Raw genomic sequence first — 23,941 nt, 5'->3', positions numbered from 1 at the left:
GTTCCGCAGTCCCCTGCCATGAACTAATTATTTCTCCTTGCTTTTGCAGGAACATTTGGGAAACAACCAACAGAGTCCACGACCCGAGAAACCTCTGAAGAGGAATCTGAAGGCACCTTCATTGAAGGCTGGTCACAGCGCTCACCCACACCCTCCAGCAGCACAGGGACACAAACCTCGGTGGGACCTAGCTTTAGGGTAGCCTTGGGATCACAATCTGGTGAGCACAGCAGATGGTGGCAGGGATTCCCAGGTCAGAGGACTGCTGGAGGCCAGAAATCTGTTGAGTCCGAGTCACATGATGAGTCTCTAGACTCGTTCATGTCCAAGTTGCTGGAGCTGCAAAGGCAAGCTAGGGAACATCAGGATGGGATGTCTGCTGCACTCCTCAGATTGCAAGCACATAGCGCTGGGATGCCAATACACTGAAGTCAACACTGGTAGGATGGTGGTTGCCATGGAGACCTTGATCTAGGATATCGGTCCTGAACTGCTGCGTGGACTGAACTCCATCGCTGATGCCATAGTTGACCTCCAACAGTCTGTATGCAAAAGGGGTGTGGGGCAGCTCAATCTCATTCCAGCTACTCATCTCATCAAGGAGTCAGCCAGGAGCCCTTGGGCACCCATAGGGAGGAGGATCAGGAGGTGCACACCCCAGGGTCATCCACCCAGGAGACTCTGGGAGTGTCCGGCCCATCCAAATCCCCTCTTCCTGTGACCCCAGTACCTCCAGCTCCATCTCCACAGGCGAAGGAGACTGCCACTGTCACACAGCCATGCTCACTTTAGCCACTCACTTTCTTTTTATACACCCCTAAGAGCTCTTGCTGTTTATTTTTATATTTCTTGCCAATTTACTTTCATAATCAATTTTCTCCCTTTTTATTAGCTTTTTATTCATCCGCTGCTGGTTCCTAAAAAATTCCCAGTCCTCTGGCATACCACTAGTTTTTGTTGCTTTTTTACACCATTGATCATTTTGATTCTGGGCTCAAGTGAAACTATAATTCTTATTTTTATTTGTGGTCTTTCCCATGGACTTTTTCCTTTCCTTTATCCCTCTTTTATTGTATGAAACCACAAAGGGGCGGTTGGTGCAAACCCCTTCCTGCGTTTTGTGTGTGTGTGAAATAAACTAACCCTCTTAATTTCTACCTTATCTCGAGTTTTCTGTGGGGTTATTAATAGAGGATTGGATCACTCCAAAAACTAAAAGTTTGTGGAAAATATGCCACCACTTATAAAGGGAGAAATCAAAAATCAAAAACACTTCTCTGTTTATGGACAGGTAATGAGTAGAGAAATCAGGGCTGTTCTAAATTAAACCCCCTCCAGTTCATAGAAAGAGAAGAAGTATTAGAAAAACTTAAGGGACAAAAAGCTGACAAATCTCTGGACTTGATGGACTACATCCTAAGGATCTAAAAGAGGTAACTGCAGTAATCATGGATGTACTGGTAATGATTTCCAAAATTCCCTAGATTATAGAATGGTCCCAGGGGATTGGAAGTTAGCAAATGTAACACCAGTATTCAAGAAAAGGAGAGAGAAAACAGGAAACCACAGGCCAGTTAGCCTGACTTCAACTGTTGGGAAAAGACCAGAATCTATTGTTAAGGAACTCTTAACAATATGCTTAGAAAACCATAGAATGATCAGAAAATGTCAACAGGGTTTAACAAAAGTAAATCTTGTTCAAATTTGAGAGTTTTTTGAGGATGTGACTAACAGGACAAAGGGACCAGTAGATGCAATATATTTTGATTTCCAAAAAGGCACTCTGAGGTGCCATACAAAGGGCAGGATTTTCTGCACCCACCCGCCACTGGGATCTTTCGGTCTCACTGTAAGTCAATGGGCTTCTGGCTGGGGCACTTCCTCACCTGCAGCGGGTCCCACCCACAACAGGGCCGGAAAATCCTGGCCAAAATTTTAATCTGCAAGATAGGGGCTCGTGGATTTGGGGGTAACATATTAGAATGGTTGGAGGATTGGTTAACCGACAGGAAGCAGAGTTAAGTAGGGATAGACAAGGAATTTTCAAGATGGCAGACTGTGATGAGTGGAATGCTGCAAGGATCAGTGCTGGGGCTTATGCTGTTTACAATAGATATATTACTATCAGTCTTTCTGTCTAAATTTGCTGATGATACAAAGTTAGATGGGAATGTAAGCTATGAGAAGGACACACAGAGGCTGCAAAGAGATAGAGACAGTTTAAGATGAGGGTGTCAGCTTTGGCTTTGCTGGTAGCACTCTCACTTCTGAGCTTCAAGGTTCTGGGTTTGAGTCCCACTCCAGAACTTGGGCACAAAAAATAAAGGCTGGCATGCCAGTGCAGTACTGGATATGTCTGAAGATGTGCTATGTTGTTGGCTGTGCTGTCTTTCAGATGAGATGTTAAACTGAGGCCTGTTCTACTTGCTCTAGTTAAAGACCTCATGGCACTGTTTTGAAGAAGAGCAGGGAAGTTATCCTGGCCAAATATTTATCCCTTATTCAACAGAAACAGGTTTTCTGGTCATTATCACATCGCTGTTTGTGGTTATTATCACATTTGCTGTGCACAAATTATTTGTTGTGTTTCCTGCAGTACAACAGTGAATACACTTTAAGAGCACTTCATTGGTTGTAAAGAGCTTTAAGATGTTCTGAGGTCATGATAACTGCTATATAAATGCAAGTTTGTTTTAAGTGAGTGGGCAACAAGATGGCAGATGGAGTATAATGTAGTAAAGTGTGAGGTTATTCACTTTGGCTGTAAGAACAGAAAAGCAGAATTTTTTTTTAAAAATGTGGAAATTCTAAATGTTTATGCTCAGAGACACTTGGGTGCACTTGTACAAGGAATAAAAGTTAGCATGCACATACTGAAATAATTTGGAAAGCAGATAGCATGTCAGCTTTTATTGGAAAGGGATTGGAGTACAAAATTAAGGCAGAGTAAATTGGGCCTATATTCTACATAACATTGTTCAACTCCACCTTCATCTCAGCTTAACCCTCATTCATGCCTTTGTGTACTCTAGGCTTGACTAATCCAAAGCACCCCTGGGAATGTGAGTTGTGAGGAGGATGCAAAGAGGCTTCAAGGGGATTTTGATAGGCTAAGTGAGTGGGCAAGAACATGGCAGATGGAATATAATGTGGAAAAATGTGAAGTTACCCACTTTAGTGGATAACGCAGAGTATTTCTTAAATAGTGAGAGATTTGGAAGTGTTGATGTCTAAAGGGACTTGGCTGTATTGTTCAAAAGCCACTGAAAGCTAACAGGCAGGTGCAGCAAGCAAATAGGAAGGTAAAAGGTATGTTGGCCTTTATTGCAAGATAATTTGATTACAAGAGTAAAGAAGTCTTGCTGCAATTGTATAGAGCCTTGGTAAGACCACATCTGTATTATTGTGAACAGTTTTGGTCTCCTTACCCAAGGAAGGATGTACTTGCCATAGAGGGAGTGCATCAAACGTTCACCAGACTAATCCCTGGGATCGTAGGATTGATTTATGAGGTGAGATTGAGGAGACTGGGCCTATATTCTTTCTAGAGTTTAGAAGAATGAGAGGTGACTTTATTGGGACATACAAAATTGTTACAGGGGCTTGACAGGGCTGGGGGTTCTAGAACCAAGGGACACAGTCTCAGAATATGGGGTAGGCCATTTAGAACTGAGGTGAAGAGGAATTTATTCACTCAGAGGGTGGTGAATCTTTGGAATTCCCCACCCCACAGGGCTGTGGAGGTTCAGTCAGTGAGTATATTCAAGACAGAGATCAATAGATTTCTAGATATTAAAGGTATCAAGGGATGTGGGGTTAGTGTGGGAAAATGGCATTAAGGTAGAAGATCAGCCACGAACTAGTTGAATGTTGGAGTAGGCTCAAGGGGCTGAATGCGTACTTCTGCTCCTATTTCCTATGTTTCCATATTCTACCTGAGGGCACCCAAAAACTCTACCCGTGTCTTAACTCGCCCTGTCTTGCTGACCCACATTGGCTCCCATTTAAGCAACATCTTGATTTTAAAATTCTTGTTGTTTTCAAATCTCTCCCTGGTCTTGTCTCTCCCAGTCTTTGTAATCTCCTTCAAACCCACAACCCTCTACACTGCTTTAATTCTGGCCTCTTGTGCATTCTCAATTATAATTGTTCCTCCATTGGTGGCCTTGCCTTTTGGTTTATAGGCCCCAAACTCTGGAATTTCCTTCTTATGCCTCTCTACCTCGTGCTCCCCCTTGAATATACTCCTTAAAACCTACCTCTTTGGCCAAGCTTTTGGTCATCTGACCTAGTATCTCTTTATGTGGTTTGGTGTCATACTTTGTTCTATAAATTGCTCCTGTGAAGTACCTTTGGATATTTCATTACTTTAAAGATGCTAAATAAATATATGTTGTTGTTTGAGTTTAGAAGATTGAGAGCTGATCTCATTGAAACATACAAGATTCTGAAGGGCCTTGACAGGGTAGCCAATGAGAGGTTGTTTCACCTGGCTGCAGATTGTAGAACATGAGGGAACAGTCTCAGGATAAGGGGCTAATCATTTTTCACTGAGATGAGGAGAAATTTCTTCACTCAATGGATCATGAACTTCTGGAAATCTCTACCATAGAAGGTTGTGAATGTCCAACATTGAGTATCTTTAAGTCTGAGATAGACATATTTTTGGTCTCATGGCAACAAGGGATTTGGGAGTGGGTGGGAAATTGAAGTTAAGGCAGAAAATCAGCCATGATCACATTGAATAGTGGAGCAGGCTCACAAAGCAATATGGTCTACTCCTGCTCCTATTTCTTACGTTCTTAGACACAGGGGATGTAAGAATGAACTTTTTTGCAGTGATTGGTAATGACCTGGAACTCCCTGACTATGAGGCCATTGAAAGCAAAGATGATCAGTGATTTCAAAAGGAAATTGGATTTCATTTGAGGGAAATAAACTTGCAGGGCTACTGTAGGTCGGAGAGGGAATGGAACTGACTGGATTGGTCGACAGAGAGCCAGCATGGACTTGCTGGTCCGAGTGGCCTCCTCTTGTGCTGTAATGACTCTGACTCTATGATATGCAAGGTGAGCCACACTTCTGCTTCTAAAGAATTTTTTTAGTGGGGTCAGCAGCTAAGGACACAATGAACCATCCACCCTTGGCTTTCTTTCCCACATTACTCCCCAGCATCTTTCAAAAGACCATGGAGTTCTTTAACTTTCATTATGCAAAATGGGGGTCATATATTTAACGCAAAACACCCTGACCCCTTAATGTTGTCAGGGTTTGACAAAATCCAGCACCTTAGACCGACCCCCCACCCTCTCAGGGCAATTTGGGGAATAGTCTCTAACTGGAAATTACACTGATTCATATGTTTTAGTTTCACTTTTGCATTCAATCATCTGAGGCCATAGAGGACATGTGTCTTACAATGCCTTTAAATGCACATCTGTGCCTGCTGAGCCATATCTGTAGGGGAGAGGGCCCCTCTGAAACATGTGGACCACTGTCACTGCTAGCCACAATAATACTTCTCTCCCTGTGGGACACATGTCAGTCGGAAGGGATAACGTTATGGACTCCAGCTGGAACTGGGAGGTGTCAGCCAGCCTGGAGCCTTATCCTGGAAGTGCTCATGACCGAGGTATCTCCCAAACAATCCAGATTACTTCCCCAAGAAGGTCAGAATGGTGATGAAAACTAACAAGCATTCACTTTACACGAAATAAAAGAAATTTAAAGGGTGTTTATTTTTCTTCCCGTTGAATTGCATTGAACACTGGTTCACTGTTCAATAGTAACTCTGTCACAATGCATTTTTGTGGACTTGGCGTCTTTCTGCAGTGCCTGACATGAGTGCCACATCACTGTTAATTTGTGTGTATAATTTAGTCGCTCTCTAATGACATGTTTCATCAGGGTAGTAATTACAGCTTGTTTTTCTTGCCAGCCTGTTATTGTAACAGATTGGCTCGTTTCTCAATAGTTATTCAGCATTCTACTTTCTCCTGAATGCTAATGGCTCGAACAAAAAGAAACTTCAGTTCAGCTCTTAGTGACTCTGATGAGAAATCTCCACCTGAACGGAAATGGTTACTGCAGATGAATCTATTGTCACATGCTCTTCCTGAAGTGTCTCTTCCTCGGCGATATGGAATATTGCAATGTTTTAATTGACAGCTAAATGTCAAAAACCTTGACTATGGTTTTTGTTGGATTTACTTCTTTCAGTTGCGCTCTCACACTACAAATTGTTATGTAAATTTCAGCTGACCTGTACTTAACATTTGTATTTGGGATTGGATTTTATGTAATGTTGCTTTTCTCATTATTCAGGGCTGAAGTTGTCTAATAATATAATATTGTATCAAGCAGGTTTGATGAGATCAAAATCCTGGGGTGATTTTCTCCCATGCCTGTTGGTTTTGCATGAATGAACTGGAGGAAAGCTAACTCTTTACATGTAATGTGAATTGTATAAATTGATACTTGGGTAACTGTTTACTATATAAAAGCTATCATGCTGGAGGATTTTGGATAAATCCATCTTGTACCAAGTCATTTAAGTAATAGCCTTGTTGCTTCGACATCGATGTCCGAAATTGCACCTTTTAAAAAAAAACCCAAGAAAGATTTGTCCAAACACCTGGGGGGAAATATTTGTCAAGGCCGTTCACGGGTATGGGAATTGCGATGCACCAACACCCCACACCTGGCCCTGTTGCAGCAGGCAGCCTCAACTCTTGATTCCTCATCCAAATTATTTTGGTCTGTAGCCCAGCAGTTGCTGCTGATTGGTGACAGGCTCAACAGGGGGCTCGGCAGCATGTAGCTAGCACAAGGCACAGCTCGCCTGCAACTCTTAAAGGGGAGCTACAGTCTTATACAGAAATTGCTGCAGACTGATTATGGAAGGCCATGATAGAAGGAAAAGCACAGAAATTTGAGCAACAGGCAAGAGAGAAAGCTCCCAGGTTTTCTGATGCGGCACTGGAGGCACTAGTACAGGGAAACAAGGCAAGACGCGGTGTTTCTGCAGGGGTCCAGGAGGCCTTAATGGCACAGCCTGAGAAGGGAATGAGAGCAGGTGGCCAGGGAGATCAACTCCTGCAGTCTGGCCTTGAGGACCTGGGTGTGGTGCTGATAAAAGTACAATGATTTCACATGTCTCCTACCTATGGAACCAACAACCTGTCACGCTGCTTCAATGCACCACAGCCCCTCACTTACCCATCAGCAATCCATCAGAACTATGCCTAACATTCAGATACTCCACCTCACCCTCACACCAACCTCTCGCTGCTTCCACATACCTTTGGCTATTCGGCAATGGCAAGGACATCACCCTAATATATGGCAACACTCTCACTGACATTCTTCCCTTTCTCTTGCAGGACAAGGTGGTCCTTTAACCATAAGGAACAGAGCAAAACTAGAAGATATGCATGCCTGCATCACCTGAGTTCTCTGGAGGCAATAGAGCTTCACAACAGGGGGCCAGAGATGACTGAGGCCATTACATCCAGTATTGCCAAGAATATTCAGGATGATGGTGTATTACTGCATTAGGCCCCTTGTCAACTCTCATTTCACTCCCATCCTGCTGTCTGGCATGAAGTGTGAACTGTAGTTGGTATGACCATGGACCCCTTGCTTTACACCCCATCCAATTTCCTCACCCTAACCCTCCTCTTCTGCATTTCTGCTTGCAGATACCAAAGAACTGCCGCTTGGCCAGTCAGTGCAGCCTCATGATGGCGGTGACAGCTATACCTGACTCTGATAAAGAAGCACTGTCACTACCTCTCACAATTACAGCCATTAGCTCTGATACTGGCGCTGCTATAATTTAGAGGGCTGTATAGTGCTGAGATTTGCACATGTGAGCTGCAGCCAGGGCAGGGGGGAAAGGACAGTTCATGTGTCAGTTTACTGGAGACAAGTTTTATGTGGAGAACCCTGATGAGGACTTCAATGGAGTGATGTATAGGAGGATACTGTTCTTTCAATTCAAGAAGAGTAATATTGAACTTGAAACGTTAACTTTGTTTCTCTCTCCACAGATGCTGCTAGACCTGCTGAGGTTTTTCAGCATTTTGTTTTTATTTCAGAGCTCAGAGTCCATCCATTCCACCATGGAAGTGGTGGCCAACCCCATGATAGCATTTACTGACCCATCCATGATAGATACGGACATACGAATTAGGAGCAGGAGTAAGCTATTTGACCTTTTGAGTCTGTTCTGCCATTTGATAAGATCACGGCTGATCTAAATGTTGGCTCAACTCCACTTTCCTGTCTGCTCCCCTTATACTCATTGACTCCCTTGTCAATGAAGAATATATCTAGCTCAGCCTTAAAAAATATTCAATGACCCTGTCTCTGCTGGGAAAGAGAATTCCACAGACCAATGACCATCTGAGAGAAAATATTTCTCCATCTCCATTTTAAATGGGAAACCCCTTATTTTTAAATTTTGTCCCTAGCTCTAGTCTCTTCCACAAGGGGAATCATTCTCTCCGTATCCATGGCTGTCAATTCCCACCAGGATCTTACAAGTTTCTCGAATATCATCTCTCATTCTTGCAAATGCCAATGGATACAGGCCCAACCTGTCCAACCTTTCCTCATAAGATAACCCCTTCATTCCTGGAATCTGTAAAGTGGACCTTCTCTGAACTACTTCTAATGCTATTATATCCTTCCTCAAGTAAGGAGACCAAAACTGTACACAGTACTCCAAATACGGCCTTCACAAACCCTATACAATTGTAGCAAAACTTTCCTACATTTATATTCAATTCCCTTTGCAATAAATGATAACAATCCTTTGCCTTCCCAATCACTTGCTATACCTACTTACTAACTTTTTGTGATTCAAGTACCAGGACACCAGCACCCTTTGTACCGCAGAGTTTATCAAACAAAAATAATATACTGCTTTTCTGTTCTTCCAGCTAAAGTGGATGAGTTCACATTTTCCCACATTATACTTCATCTGTCAGTTCTTTGCCCATTCACTTAACCTATCTATATCCCTTTGTAGACTCTTTATATCCTCTTCACAATTTACTTTCCTACCTATCTTTGTGTCATCTGCATATTCACCAACTATGCATTCAGTCCCTTCATCCAAGTCATTTATATAGATTATAAATAGCTTTTTAAAAATTCATTTATGGGATGTGGGCTTTGCTGGCAGGGCCAGCATTTATTGCCCATCCCTAATTGCCCTTGAGAAGGTGGTGGTGAGCTATATTCATGAACCGCTGCAGTCCACTTGGTGTAGGTGCAACCACAGTGCTGTTAGGGAGGGAGTTCCAGGATTTTGACCCAGCGACAGTGAAGGAATGGCAATATATTTCCAAGTCAGGATGGTGAGTGACTTGGAGGGGAACTTGCAGGTGGTGGTGTTCCCATCTATCTGTTGCCCTTGACCTTCTAAATGGCAGTGGTCTTGGGTTTGGAAGGTGCTGCCTAAGGAGTTGAGGCCCCAACACTGATTCCTGTAGCACTCCATTGGTTGAAGCTTGCCAACCTGAAAATGACCCATTTATTCCTACTATTTGCTTTCTGATAGCGAACCAGTCCTCTATCCATGATAATGTGTTACTCCCTACACCCGGTGCACTTATATTGTGTAGTAACTTTTGCTGTGACACCTTATTAAATGCATCCACAGGTTCCTCTTTATCCATGTTACTTGTTACTTCCCCAAAGCACTCTAATAAATTAGACAAACGTGATTTCCCTTTCCAAAACCATGTGGATGCTGGCTAATTGCATGAAGATTTTCTAAGTGCCCTGCCATAACCCCCTTAATAATAGATTCTAGCATTTTTCCTATGACAGTTATTGGGATAACTGGCCTGCAGTTGCTTGCTCTATGTCTCCCTAGTTACATTTGCTGTTTCCCTCCTTTCTTGAATAGACAAGTTACAATTGCAATGGAAGCTAAGACATCACACACAGAATCCACTCCACACTGGGATGCTGGAATGGAAGCTCAGACTGCGGCCATGATACCCATTCTAGCTGCAATGCAAACCCAGTTTGCCATCATGCAGGCTTATACTGCTGTCACTGGGGCTGCAGATCTCAGTGCTCACAGCAGTCCAGCAGTCTATTCTCACAACACATTTCTAGGATTGATGAGACACCACCTCAGGGGAAGTGGTTGTAGCTCCATGGTGTACTAACCTGCTGCCCTCTCTCAAGGTGACTGTATTAGTGAAAACACAACTCCGACTCTGCTCGTGTTCTTGCTGTTTCCTTTCAGCCAGACTGCTGCCGCCCATGTTGCGGTGGTGCAGTCTGAAGCCAGGCCTACAAGGCCTACAGCATCTTGAGTGGGTTCTGAAAGGTCATTTGCAGTCTCCCCCAGTGAAATTTGGCAGCTGTCCACCAGCCATACTACAGCATCTGCTGTCACAGTGCACAGGAGCACTAACAGGCAAAGGCATCTGGGAATTCTCAAGGGTAAATGGTTCAGTTTTATTTGTATACATTTGGAAGCATTGTTGGATAAAGTTGTCATGGAATGGTTTTTTGAATGTTGTTTTTATTTCAGGACTTTGGCTGATGCTGTGATGTCCTCTGGTGCAGGGGGATTATAAGGTGGGGAATTGCGGAGTAACTGTGATGTTGGGCTGATGTCTTAAGGAAATCAGAGTCTCAGTATTCATTTACAGCCATCCATCTGGAGTGAAGGAGTCCCTTTTGCCTCCTCCCTTCCTCCTCGTCCTCCTTCCACTTCCCCCTGGGGTGGCCTCTGAATGTCTGATGGCAAGGGCTGTGCCCTCTTGGTGGCGAAGTTGTGGAGGATGCAGCAGACAACCATGAACTTGGACAGTCCCTCTGTTGAGTACTGGAGGGCTCCTCCCTGAGCAGTCCAGGCAGAGGGGCCATTGCTTCAGGACACCAATAATGGACTGCACAATGTTCCTGATGACTGCATTACTCTTATTTTAAACATGCAGTCCTCCCACATTTCACTGACAGAGGGGAGTCCTTGGACAAATGTACAATGTGTCACCCAGCATCCAGCCTCTGGTTCTGTATGGCAGCTTAAAGATGACAGATGCAGCTGACTGCCACAGGATGAAGGTGTTGTGGCTGCTTCCCAGATAATAGGCATTCACTGAGAAATTCTTCTGGCCATAGCTGCACACCAACTGGACATTGATAGAGTGGTAGCCCTTATGGTAATGGAACATCTCCCCATTAAAATGTGGGGCCCACAGGGCCACAGTTGATTACACCCTGTACCATTGGGACTTCCACCAGTCTGACAAATCCACGAATTCTCTCCTCCTGCTTCTCTTGGTTTGTGAGAAGATGAAGTCCCCTCTCTTTCTATACAGGTCTTCTGTGACCTCCTTGTTACAACAATGGATGGCGAACTCTGAGATGATGCTGAAAATGCCTGCTCCCCCCTGGAAGGATTCATTGGTGTGGACATTTTGGGTGATGGTAATCTTCATGACCATTGGCAGTGCTGTCCTTGCTTTGTTGTGTGGACAGGCTGGAGGAGGTGGCACAGTTCAATGCTCATCTTGTTGAAACACAGGCACCTTACGCTGCTCCTAACTGAGGTAGAGGTAGGAGGACCACTCCTTAAAGACGCTAGGTGGATAAGGCATCCTAGTGAAGGCCCTCCTCCTCCCTCAGATCACAGCTTCCCCTCTCTCTGCTGCCTGTGCTATATTTCGATGTCATGCTGCAGACTAAGAGGGGCTGCAACTATACAACCCCCCCCCCCAGTACCAAAGCAGGCTTTCTCTTGATAGGTTTTCCAACTCCTCTGATCTCCTGATCAGGATGTATCACCACTCACTTGATAATCCAAAAAGTTGGCAAAACTCCTCTAATAATAAAACATAGTATTTATACGAACTCTGCACCTGCAAAACTAAGTCAAAAGTAACTAAGCTGGATGTTGGAAGGCTAGCCTTTTAATTGGCGCTGGAGGGCTGGAGGGAATGTGTGTTCAGTTGGGGTAATTATGAGAAGGCATTAATTGGACTTGAACAATCTAAAAAGCCAGATCAAGCACCAAATCAGCATTAGAGACTGTTTCACATCACATTCTGCCTCTTATGGCACTGTCGATGGTAAATGCTGAGTTGTTCAAATCCCAAAGGGAAACTTGAAACAACTGCCACAAATTGTTTTGCAATTTGTATGAATTTCAAGACGCATGCCTTGAATTCAATAGTAATAAGACCACCAGGTTTTATAGGTTTTTACAAAACTAGATGAAACATTTATTAACAAGAAAAATGATTTTTAAGCACATACATACGTCTACAAATTACTACTGTAATAACTTCTAAACCCCTACTTAATTTTACTCCCAGTTACACTTTCGTTAAGGCAACAGTAAGACACACAGATTTTAAAGGACCCAGGCAAGGTGACACACAATACCCTGAACCAGTCAAATTCAAAGTGAGTTTTCTTAACTTCAGGGGCAGAATTTTCCCATTGACACACGGTGACGTCAGGCGACCGTCCTGATGTCATTGCGCGCCATCGTGACATTTCGTTGGGCGGGCATGCGTTGATCTCTGATGCATGCCTGCTGTTAATTAACGGGCCACTTAAGGCCCTTGAGGCACCAATTGACAGCAATTTTTCGGCGCCTGTGCAATCTTCGGATCAGCGCATGAGTGCAACAGGCAGGTGGGTAGGACACATTTGTACAAACTTCCGGTGGGATAAGAGGGCTCAGTGGGGTTGCGAGTGTGCTCTGTCAAATATCAATGTTTTAAAGTTACTGATTCTTGCCTGTGTGATTTGCAATACTTCAAAACTCATACCAGCTGCTTGGTCTGGACTCAACCCTCAGGTCAGCACTCAGCAGTGAGGAATCTTTTTTGCGCCTGCACATTTCAGGAAGCCTTCCCTTAGCCTGAGAATAGGAGTTGAAATCTCCACTGGAGATACCTCCTCTGAGGAGGAATGGAGGACTGGAAGGGGGAGGAGGCCAGGAGTGCACATTCAGCCTCTAGGGGAACCACCTTTGGGAGGTCAGGCGCAGGCACAAGGGGCACAGGGCCAAGAGGCAGTCCAAGGTGGAAGGGGCAGCAGAAGACACCACTATCCTGCTGCCAGGGTTTACAGATGGCAATGCAGCTACCTCAGTATATCTGAGGTGCAGTGCCAAAGGAGGCTCCGTCTCTCAAGGGAGACAGTCAACTATGTCTGTCAGATGATTGGGCCTGAGATCTCCACGAACTGTGGCCATGACTCGTAGCCTTTGAAAGGCTGCAGCAGCTTTTTAAAACAGGTTGTCAGGTCGCCATTGGACCCAGAGGTCATTGCAGTCCCACCGCCGCCCACCCACTCCCACTGTCCTCAGGAGCCGCGATTCATGCTGGGCGGGCCTTAATTGGCCCACCTGTGTAAAATGGCAGCGTGGACCCGATTGCAGGTGGCAATCGGGTCCATGCCTGCTCCTGCTTCGCCCCGCCCCCCACTGGCCAGAAAATTCTGCCCCAGTTCTTTGAAAACAGCAGCTTGAGGCATAGATGCTGAAGGCTCTTCACACCTGTTAGATCTTAAAATTGCCTACCTTACACACAGCCTTCACTCCTTAATACATATTTTCCCCTTTGCATGCAAGTTCCCATTGTTTCACTCTGTCTTTGTACTTTACTGTTCTGATAATGAGAATCTTTCTTAGCACCAAGTTTTACCAGTAATCTTTGGGAAAAATAAACACACTGGACAGGATTTTGCCCTTGATGGGCGGGCGGGCCCAACTGACTCGGCGGTGGCAGCGGGTGGGCAGCCGATCGCCGCTGCCGAAACAGGCCCTGCTGCCATTTTAAGGCCCGCCCAGCGTGTCGCTCAACGGGAAGGGCTATGCACTACCTGTGCGGGTGGGAGGGGGTTCCCCAACTGCTAGAGTGCGCTCTTTTGCACATGCGCATGAAAGAGCGCACATCTCCCTGAGACTAAGTGGTGCCTCAGGGAGATTGCTGAAAACCAGTGAAACTTTAAATACAGAAAAATGAAAAAATTATTAATATGTCCCCCTCATGTGAAAATGTCACACGAGATGGGACATGTTAATGAAATAAACAAAAACTTTATAACAATTTTAAAATTCCGATATCAAACCTCATCCCGCCACTGGATGAGGTTTGTAAAAACATCACTTACCCACCTGCCTGTTGGGCCTGTGCGCCGACCCAAAGTTTACATGGGCCCCTCAAAATCCTGGCCGATTGGAGAGTTAGTGGCCTTAACAAGGCCTTTAATTAATGGCAGGTTCGTGTCCCGCTGCATAGCGCGCCTGCCAACGTAAATATTGCGATGCTGCGTGCTGACATCGGGAAGCTCACACGACATTTTAAGCGCTGGTGTGTGGACCCCGTCACCCACACACCAGCCAGAAGATTCTGCCCACTGTTTCTAAACTTCACCTGGCTAGATGACACATTTCACCCCTCCTTTGAAAACAATCCTGTGTGGTTTATTTGAAAAGCAAATGTCCTTTTACACCTTACATTCTAAACTTTCCCTTGTTTACCATGTTTACATCAAAACCTTCAGACCAGCTGCCTTTAATCCAATTAAGTCTCACACACGCGCGCGCACGCACACACACACACAGATACAGACACAGGTACCACTATTTTACAATAAATTCCAATAACATTGAGAATTATTATATCTTCCTGACACCGCCCTTTGTGCATGCTTCTGGGGACGCCCATGCTAGCACCCTTACATTCTGAGCATGGCATGCAGGCTACTCCAGAGATGCCTTGGAATGTTCCAGCAGACTTTATTCCAGTTTGGGCTTCTCTAGCACCACTGTTGCTGGCACCATGGAGTGCAATTTCACTGTGATTGATAACAAAAGATTCCATTCCATTACCTCATAAGAGAAAGATTTAGGAGTCCATTGCTTTTAGGGAACACCATTCACATGATTACTTTTTGCTGGTTCATGAGCACATCAATCATACAGATCTTCCTATATAATGGGCAATTACAGCAGCACTGTTGGAGGAAGCTAGCCATCTGGAAATTGGAGAAGAGTAAGAAGTGAGGTAAAGCTTAGAATGTTTAAACGGTTGAATGAAATGAAAATTTTAGTGTTTATTTACTTCATAGCTGCATTATGAAAAGTTAAATGAAGATTGTGCCTGGGATGAAGATTGGATCCAGTATATGGTCTAGAACCAGAATGCAGTGGGATTAGTGTTTTTTTCTAAAAGTGCCCAAATGGATTTCTTTCTACACTGGAGCTCATTATTTACAACATTTGGCAAAGGATTGTGTCTGTGAGTAAAATATGAACTGTAGCGATATTTGAAGTGGTTGTGTTCCCCTTTAAGTGAATGCCATCTGCAGGCTAGTAAGAGTACTGCTGCTTTAGAACACAAGTATTAGAAACTGGAGTAGGCCATTTGGCGCTTCAAGTCTGCCTGTGCCATTCAAGAAGACCATGGCTGATCTTCGACCTCAGTTTTCCACCACCTTGCACTATCCCAAAATCCTTCGATTCTCTTAGTATGCAGAAATCTATCGATCTCTGTCTTGAGTAGGCTCAATGATTGAACATCTGCAGCTCTCCAGTGTAGAGAATTCCAAAGATTCACAGTCCTCTATGTGAAGAAATTTCTCCTCATCCCAGTCCTAAATGGCTGAACTTTTATTCTGAGACTGAAACAAATGAAGGGTTTGCTGCCAGTTTCTGGATATCTTATTTTTGTTTGTGCATGCTTCGCAGGTTTTTTTCCCATGATATTGAAATCTGACTAACTTCACTCAGTCTTATGGTAGATTTGAGCTTCCAAAGTGCTTGAATTCAAAGACAGCAATGAATTTTAGACATTCTATGAATAGTTCTTTTTAACTTTAAATTCCATCATGCTCTTAATTGTCTATTTTAACTATTCAATTACTAAGTAAGTCCTACATTAAAGATAGTTAGGAAATGATTGGAATATACTTCAATGGAATAAAATATTTGAATTTTAAAAATATATAGAACAAATTTATTTCTTTGGTATAGCCTCCAAACACAGATCTAAATACTTTACATTGCTGGTAGAACTATTTGAATTAGGGTGCATGAATTAATTTTCTCCTCTGTTATGACATAGCAGATGACGTGTGCCAGGCGGATCAAACCCATGAGGGAAACTTGATCACGTGGTCACAACTGTTTTGCAATTTGTATTTTATTTTGAGATGCGTGCCCTGAATTCAGAAATAATAAGACTACCATGACTTCAGAGGTTCTAGAAAACTAAATTAAACATTTATTGACAAAAGAAAAGATTTCAAGCACATACATAGGTTTACAAATTACTACTGTAATAACTCCTAAAACCTCTAATTAATCTGGCTCCCAGTGACACGAGCATTAAGGCAACAGTAAAAACAAATAGATTTAGACAGACCCAGGAAAAGCAACACAATACCCTGGATAACAGAATTCAAAGTGAATTTTCTCAGCTTTGGTTTCTGTAGACACCAACTTGATGCACAGAGGCTGGAGGCTTTTCACACTTGTTACATCTTAGAATTCTCTCCCCTCTGACACATAGCCTCATCTCCTTTATACACATTTCTCCCTTTTTAATGCAAATTCCATTGTTCCGATATGTCTTTGGAACTTTACATTTCTCATAATATAAATCTTTTCATAGTACTAATTTTATCAGTAACCTTTGGGAAAAATAAACACACTGTTTGGCTTAGCTCTTCTGGCTAGGTGTAACATGTTACCATGTCTTTGAATTCAAATTTATCTAAAAATGCAAATTTTCCTCACACTCACATTCCAAAACTTCAGCCATGTCTAAGTATTTAGCATTTCAAACCTAGCTTCTTGTTGATGACTCAAAATCCTTGGACCAGCTGTCTCCAATTTAATTAAATCCCCCCCAACACACACACAGAAACTATCTAAACCCCACTACTAACTTACCTTTACAATTAATCACAATAATAGTATGTGAATTATTATATTTTCATGACACCCTCTTAGTCTAAAATCATTTTCTGCTGAAGAGACAGAATTTTTCACCTTTGACTGGTATTCTTGAACTAGGCTCAAGAAGACACACAGCCATATCGTGGACAACTTCCAGCCTCCACACAGTAACTTATCTTTTAGCATGGGGTGTTGCAAGGGAAGCACAATGATATAAAGCTACACCATGTGGTGCTATATCACTGCGTTGATATACACACTAAATTTTAAAGCTGGATTGTAATGCTTTGTTTTTGACAATGGGACCATATCAAAACTATTTTCTTCAACAGAAGGAAGTAAAATGGTAACTTACAAAAATCTATATTGATGGAACTTAACAGGAACACAGGTTTTAGATATCATAGAATAAGACATTGTATTATCTACTTTGCAGTTACTCTTACAATGAAGGGATTCAATAAAAAAAATAAACATTTTTATATTGGCAGCGCTGTATATTTTGCACATGTATCACTTACAGGAGAATTTACTCATACAGTGGGCAGGATTTTCCATGTGGCTTTCAGGACATCGCAGTCAGGATCAAATTGGGCCTTGGAGGCTGCACTGTGTGGGGAACAGTCTCTTGGCTGTGATTTTCCCTGAATTGACCAATTAGTGACCTGAGCATAGGGCTTGCCAACGAACTAGGATCACATTCAGCATCTTGAAGCTGGAGAGTCAATTGGAGGTGCCCTCTCTCCAACTTTTTTAAATTTCAAAGAAAAGAAAAGCCCTCAGCAACTAGGCCACCATTGTGGAGGGGGACCCCATCCCCCACCCCTTACCCTGAGAGACATCCCATGGTTGCAGCTGTAGCTAGGCATGCAGGGAGGGCCTCTAAGCCTGCCTGGAGTGGTGCCCCTATGCCTGGTCTGCAACTGGGAGGGTGCCTCCAGGCAAGAAAGTTCTATCCGGCCTCTGAAAGTAAGCCTTAAGAGGGAAATTATGAGGTCAATTTGGGTACCAGCTGCTTGTGCATAGGTAGCCATGTGCCCCACCACCCTACCATTCCGCATCCAGGAGAATGGCCCGGCAGTGGTGGGATGAAGCCAGGGAATTGGCATGCCAGCCAGCAGCGTGAAATTCCCCTGTCTATACCCATCCCCATCAAGGTCTAAATCCCAATAAGTCTATTGGTATATTTATACAAATTAATAAAGCAATCTTTGTAGTTCAGGATCAGGTTGCTTTATTGGTGGTGGTTATTGTAGGGGCAGGGGACAGCGTGACAGGGACGCTTTCGGATTTCTGCTCTGACATGGTGCCCTTGCAGTGCCTGCATGGAAAATGCAGCGTATTCCCCTTCTCCCAAAGTGAAGTGAAATGGAATGGTATACACTTCAGCTTGGAACCAGGTGTGGCGTGAGTTAACTGATCTCAACTTTGCAATGTTTATTGTTAGCTTTTGCATGTAACTAATAGACTCCTGGTTGGCATTTCTAAAAGTCATCACATCAGTAACGGAATTGAGACATTTCTAGCAATGTACCAAGACTAGGTTTGTGTTATGAAACCTCCACTGGGTGGTGCAACCGTGCATGGAATAGAATCAAATAGCAGCAGGGCTGAGAATTTTCCCCTCTGTTGATTGGGAAATAAATTGGTGTAATGTTGTAACACGTAAGTACCATTTTTACACTGCTTCCCTTTTTCACTGAAATGCTGATTAGTGTACAATACACTCACCAAAATAGAATATTCGAATGATAAAAGCAAAATATTGCAGATGCTGGAAATCCAAAACAAAAACAAAAATACCTGGAAAAACTCAGCAGGTCTGGCAGCATCTGCAGAGAGGAGTACAGTTAACGTTTTGAGTCTGAATGACCCTTCAACAGAACTAAGTCAAAAAAGAAGAGAGGTGAAATATAAGCTGGTTTAAGGGGGGTGGGTGGGACAAGGAGAGCTGGATAAAGGGCCAGTGATAGATGGAGATAACTAAAAGATGTCACAGACAAAAGGACAAAGAGGTGTTGAAGGTGGTGATATTATTTAAGGAATGTGCTAATTAAGGGTAGAAAGCAGGACAAGCAAGGTACAGATAGCGCTAGTGGGGGTGGGGTGGGAGGAAGGAATCGAAATAGGCTAAAAGGTAGAGATAAAACAATGGATGTAAATACATTTAAAAATAATGGAAATAGGTGGGAAAAGAAAAATCTATATAAATTATTGGAAAAAAGGGGGGGTATCGGAAAGGGGGTGGGGATGGAGGAGATAGTTCATGATCTAAAATTGTTGAACTCACTATTCAGTCTGGAAGGCTGTAAAGTGCCTAGTTGGAAGATGAGCTGCTGTTCCTCCAGTTTGCGTTGAGCTTCACTGGAACATTGCAGCAGGCCAAGGACAGGCATGTGGGCATGAGAGCAGGTTGGAGTGTTGAAATGGCAAGTAACAGGGAGGTCTGGGTAATGCTTGCGGACAGACCGAAGGTGTTCTGCAAAGTGGTCACCCAGTCTGCGTTTGGTCTCTCCAATGTAGAGGAAACCACATTGGGAGCAGCGAATGCAGTAGACTAAATTGAGGGAGGTGCAAGTGAAATGCTGCTTCACTTGAAAGGAGTGTTTGAGTCCTTGGATGGTGAGGAGAGGGGAAGTAAAGGGGCAGGTGTTTCATCTTCTGCGGTTGCATGGGGAGGCTGTGGCAGGGGGTTGAGGTGTAGGGGGTGATGGAGGAGTGGAACAGGATGTCCCGAAGGGAACGATCCCTGTGGAATGCCACCGGGGGGGGGAGGGTGAAGGGAAGATGTGTTTGATGGTGGCATCATGCTGGAGTTGGCGGAAATGGCGGAGGATGATCCTTTGAATGTGGAGGCTGGTGGGGTGATAAGTGAGGACAAGGGGGACCCTATCATGTATCTGGGAGGGAGAGGAAGATGTGAGAGCAGATGCGCGGGAGATGGGCCGGACACGGTTGAGGGCCCTGTCAACCACCGTTGGTGGAAAACCTCGGTTAAGGAAGAAGGAAGACATGTCAGAGCAACTGTTTTTGAAAGTGACATCATCAGAACAGATGCGACGGAGGTGAAGGAACTGAGAGAATGGGATGGAGTCCTTACAGGAATCGGGGTGTGAGGAGCTGTAGTCGAGGTAGCTGTGTGAGTCAGTAGGCTTGTAATGGATATTGGTGGACAGTTGGTTGCTCTGACATGTCTTCCTTCTTCCTTAACCGACGTTTTCCACCCATGGTGGGTGACAGGGCCCTCAATCGTGTCCGGCCCATCTCCCACGCATTCACCCTCACATCTTCCTCTCCCTCCCAGAAACAAGATAGGGTCCGCCTTGTCCTCACTTATCACCCCACCAGCCTCCGCATTCAAAGGATCATCCTCCACCATTTCCGCCAACTCCAGCATGATGCCACCACCAAACACATCTTCACTTCACCCCCCCTGGTGGCATTCCGCAGGGATTGTTCCCTCCGGGACACCCTGTTCCACTCGTCCATCACCCCTTACACCTCAACCCCCTCCCACGGCACCTTCCCTGCAACCGCAGAAGGTGCAACACCTGCCCCTTTACTTCCCCTCTCCTCACCGTCCAAGGGCCCAAACATTCCTTTCAAGTGAAGCAGCATTTCACTTGCACTTCCCTCAATTTAGTCTCCTGCATTCGCTGCTCCCAATGCGGTTTCCTCTACATTGGAGAGACCAAATGCAGACTGGGTGACCGCTTTGCAGAACACCTTCGGTCTGTCCGCAAGCATTACCCAGACCTCCCTGACACTTGCCATTTCAACACTCCACCCTGCTCTCATGCCCACATGTCCGTCCTTGGCCTGCTGCATTGTTCCAGTGAAGCTCAACGCAAACTGGAGGAACAGCACCTCATCTTCCGACTAGGCACTTTACAGATTCCGGACTGAATATTGTGTTCAACAATTTTAGATCATGAACTCTCTCCTCAACCCCACCCCCTTTCCGATCTCCCCCCCTTTTTTCCAATAATTTATATAGGGTTTTCTTTTCCCACCTATTTCCACTATTCTAAATGTATTTCCATCCATTGTTTTATCTCTACCTTTTAGCCTTTTTCGATTCCTTCACCCCACCCCACGCCCACTAGGGCTATCTGTACCTTGCTTGTCCTGCTTTCTACCCTTAATTAGCATATTCCTTAAATAATATCACCACCTTCAACACTTCTTTGTCCTTTCGTCTGTGACATCTTTTGGTTATCTTCACCTATCACTGGCCCTTTATCCAGCTCTACTTGTTCCCCCGCAGCACCCCCCCAAATTTAAACCAGCTTTTATTTCACCTCTCTTCTATTTTTAATTAGTTCTGTTAAAGGGTTATTCGGACTCAAAAGGTTAACTGTGTTCCTCTCCGCAGATGCTGCCAGACCCGCTGAGTTTTTCCAGGTATTTTTGTTTTTGCTTTAGAATATTCGAATAACTGAAGAATGTCATCTGATGTTTTCTCCATGATTTACATTATGAAAGCATTGGACTTTTGAGATGCTTGTTTCTCTTGGTGTTCAGTGTTGATCTTGTGGTGGGGTGGGTGGTGGGATGCAGGGGACAAGTTTTTAAGCGTTAACATCTGGGAAGTTTGTGCGATTGACTGCGGCTGAATTGTTTCCACACACTTTGGTTTAATTTTTAAAAAATATTAATTTAACAAAAGGTCTTCAACTAACAGCATACACATGGCTGGCCAAGCTACACTATTGGTGGGCTGCCAGGCTCCGGCTGCCATCAACCTCTGAGCTCCCTTTGAATGGATCTCTGGGTGGCAGCCAGGGGCCAGAATCATATATGAAATTATCTTCAGGCTGGAAATACAATCAGGGTCAGGTGCATCTTTGTGATGGATGGAAGCCCCAGTATGCCAAATTTCCATTTCAATTTCATAATAACAAAATATTAAGTGTATATAAAGTAAATATAAATGTATATATATGTATATTTGTAATATTGATGCAAACTTCACTGTATGTACTGAGAGTACTAGAATTGCCATATAAAGGCTCCCGTGATACTTGTATACAGTGGTAGCTAAGCTGTGCATACCCTACCTATTACAATGTGAACCTGCCCCAAGTTCACCTGTCCATTTGACATACATGAAACACTAAATGAGAGGTATATGATGGTGTTCAAGCAACCCTTCAGAAATCACACCCATTCTCTCATCTCCTGAAGACAGTGACTCAAGTTATATGTTGTATTACATCGATTCCAATGCTCTGTCTAAGCATGAGTCATTAAGTTAGAGTATTGGGAGTCTATTTGACTGAGCTCCAGAGAATGCCATACTTGAATATAATCTTGCTTTCACTTGATGTTTATCTACCTCTATATCCCAGGAATTTCAATGTATGATAAATAGGAAAGGGAATTGCCCCTGCTACCTTCCACCACCCGCTCCCACCACTCCAAGTTTGGTCATTGTAGTAACTCCCTTAGACTCCCATCCATGGAGTGGGATTGAAGCTGGCACAACCCTGAAATGTGTGGATTTTTTTCTGCACCGTATGATGCATTTACCCATTAATCCATCAAAACCTGTCTAAGGTGGAGGAGGGCTACTGGGCCAACATTTGATTCTGTTGATAGAAAAAAAAGCTAACTATTCTATCGTCTCTTTTTATATTAGCTTTGACATTTTCTCTTTTTTTAAAATGCCTGTTCCCACAGTTCCCTAATTTCCCAAAGGTTGACGTAATCTGAAAGGATCTCTTTCTGCTACTCTGGGAAATCTGCTGGAACAGACAGGAAGGCTTGCAAGCATTTCTGGTTGACAGTGTAATCTCCTCCTCTGAGTAACCTATTTCAGACTGTTATTGGTTAAGTTATTTATGGTTTTTGCTCAATTCTCAAATGCAAAGGACAAATTGCTGGCCTTCTTCCTTTGTGTAATTCTGGTTCTAGCATTGAAATTATTAAAGTCTATATTTTGTTTTAGTCATTATTCAGTCGTGCACTTTGCTCTTACTGTAAATTAAATAACCTTTTGCTATAATTGTTACCTAACTATTCATTATCAAAAAGCTTTCATGATTCAAGACATCAAAACAAAGGCTGTAACCTGAAAATATGAAGTGCCAGCACGGGTTAAATTTTTAGTAAAAGGTTGGGACTCCCAGTGAATCAAGACCTGTGTGTACTGTTCCGTTTGGTTGTGTTTGTCATGGTAAGCAAGTCGGGGGAGCTAAGAAACCACAAACAGATGTTCAATATGGAAACTTTTTTTCCTCTTGTTGACTCTCTTACCTCTGCAGAAAGCAATTTACTAGGAACTAATTATTACAGGTTCGTTATATTGTGTTTCTGCACACATCAAAATTATTGGTACAATGACATTACTTCTTTCAGTCTAATGTGCTTTTGCACTTTTAACAATAGCCAGCTGACGCTTTGGCATGAAATATCGACACATGGAATTAAATGGCAAGTCAATGAACTTGGGACATGTTGCACTGACCTCACACATATATTTACACTGTATTCAATATGAGATCATTTGCTAAAGCAGCATTCTGCAGAGAAAACGTTGGGAAGGAAGTCTCTTTGCAAGTAATGGCCCATTGATAGTGTACCCTCCTTCACTGAGTACCTCATTTTTGACTGTTAGTGGTTAGATTATTTCTGGCCTTTTCTCAATTCTCAAATGCAAAAGGCAAATTGCTGGCCTTTTTCCTTTGTGCAATTCTGGTTCTGGAACTAGAATGATTAATGTCTATATTTTGTTTTAGTCATTATTCAGTGGTGCATTTTGTTCTTAATGTAAATGAAATAACTTTTTGCAATAATCATTAGTGCACTTAACTATTCATCCATCAATGGGCCTCGATAACGCCTAGGATTTGATGAGAGCTGAGAGTTGGAATGTTTTCCTCACCCTTCAGCTCCAATTAATTTTGTGCCACAAATTGCTGGAAGTACAGTTTGATAGTAGTGTGGTGAGGTCAAAGGGGCATCTGGGATGAAGGTGAATGACTGGACCAA

The sequence above is a fragment of the Carcharodon carcharias genome, chromosome 8 (genome assembly GCF_017639515.1).
Source record: "Carcharodon carcharias isolate sCarCar2 chromosome 8, sCarCar2.pri, whole genome shotgun sequence".
NCBI classification, from domain to species: domain Eukaryota; kingdom Metazoa; phylum Chordata; class Chondrichthyes; order Lamniformes; family Lamnidae; genus Carcharodon; species Carcharodon carcharias.
Note: the sequence above shows the minus strand (reverse complement) of the source record.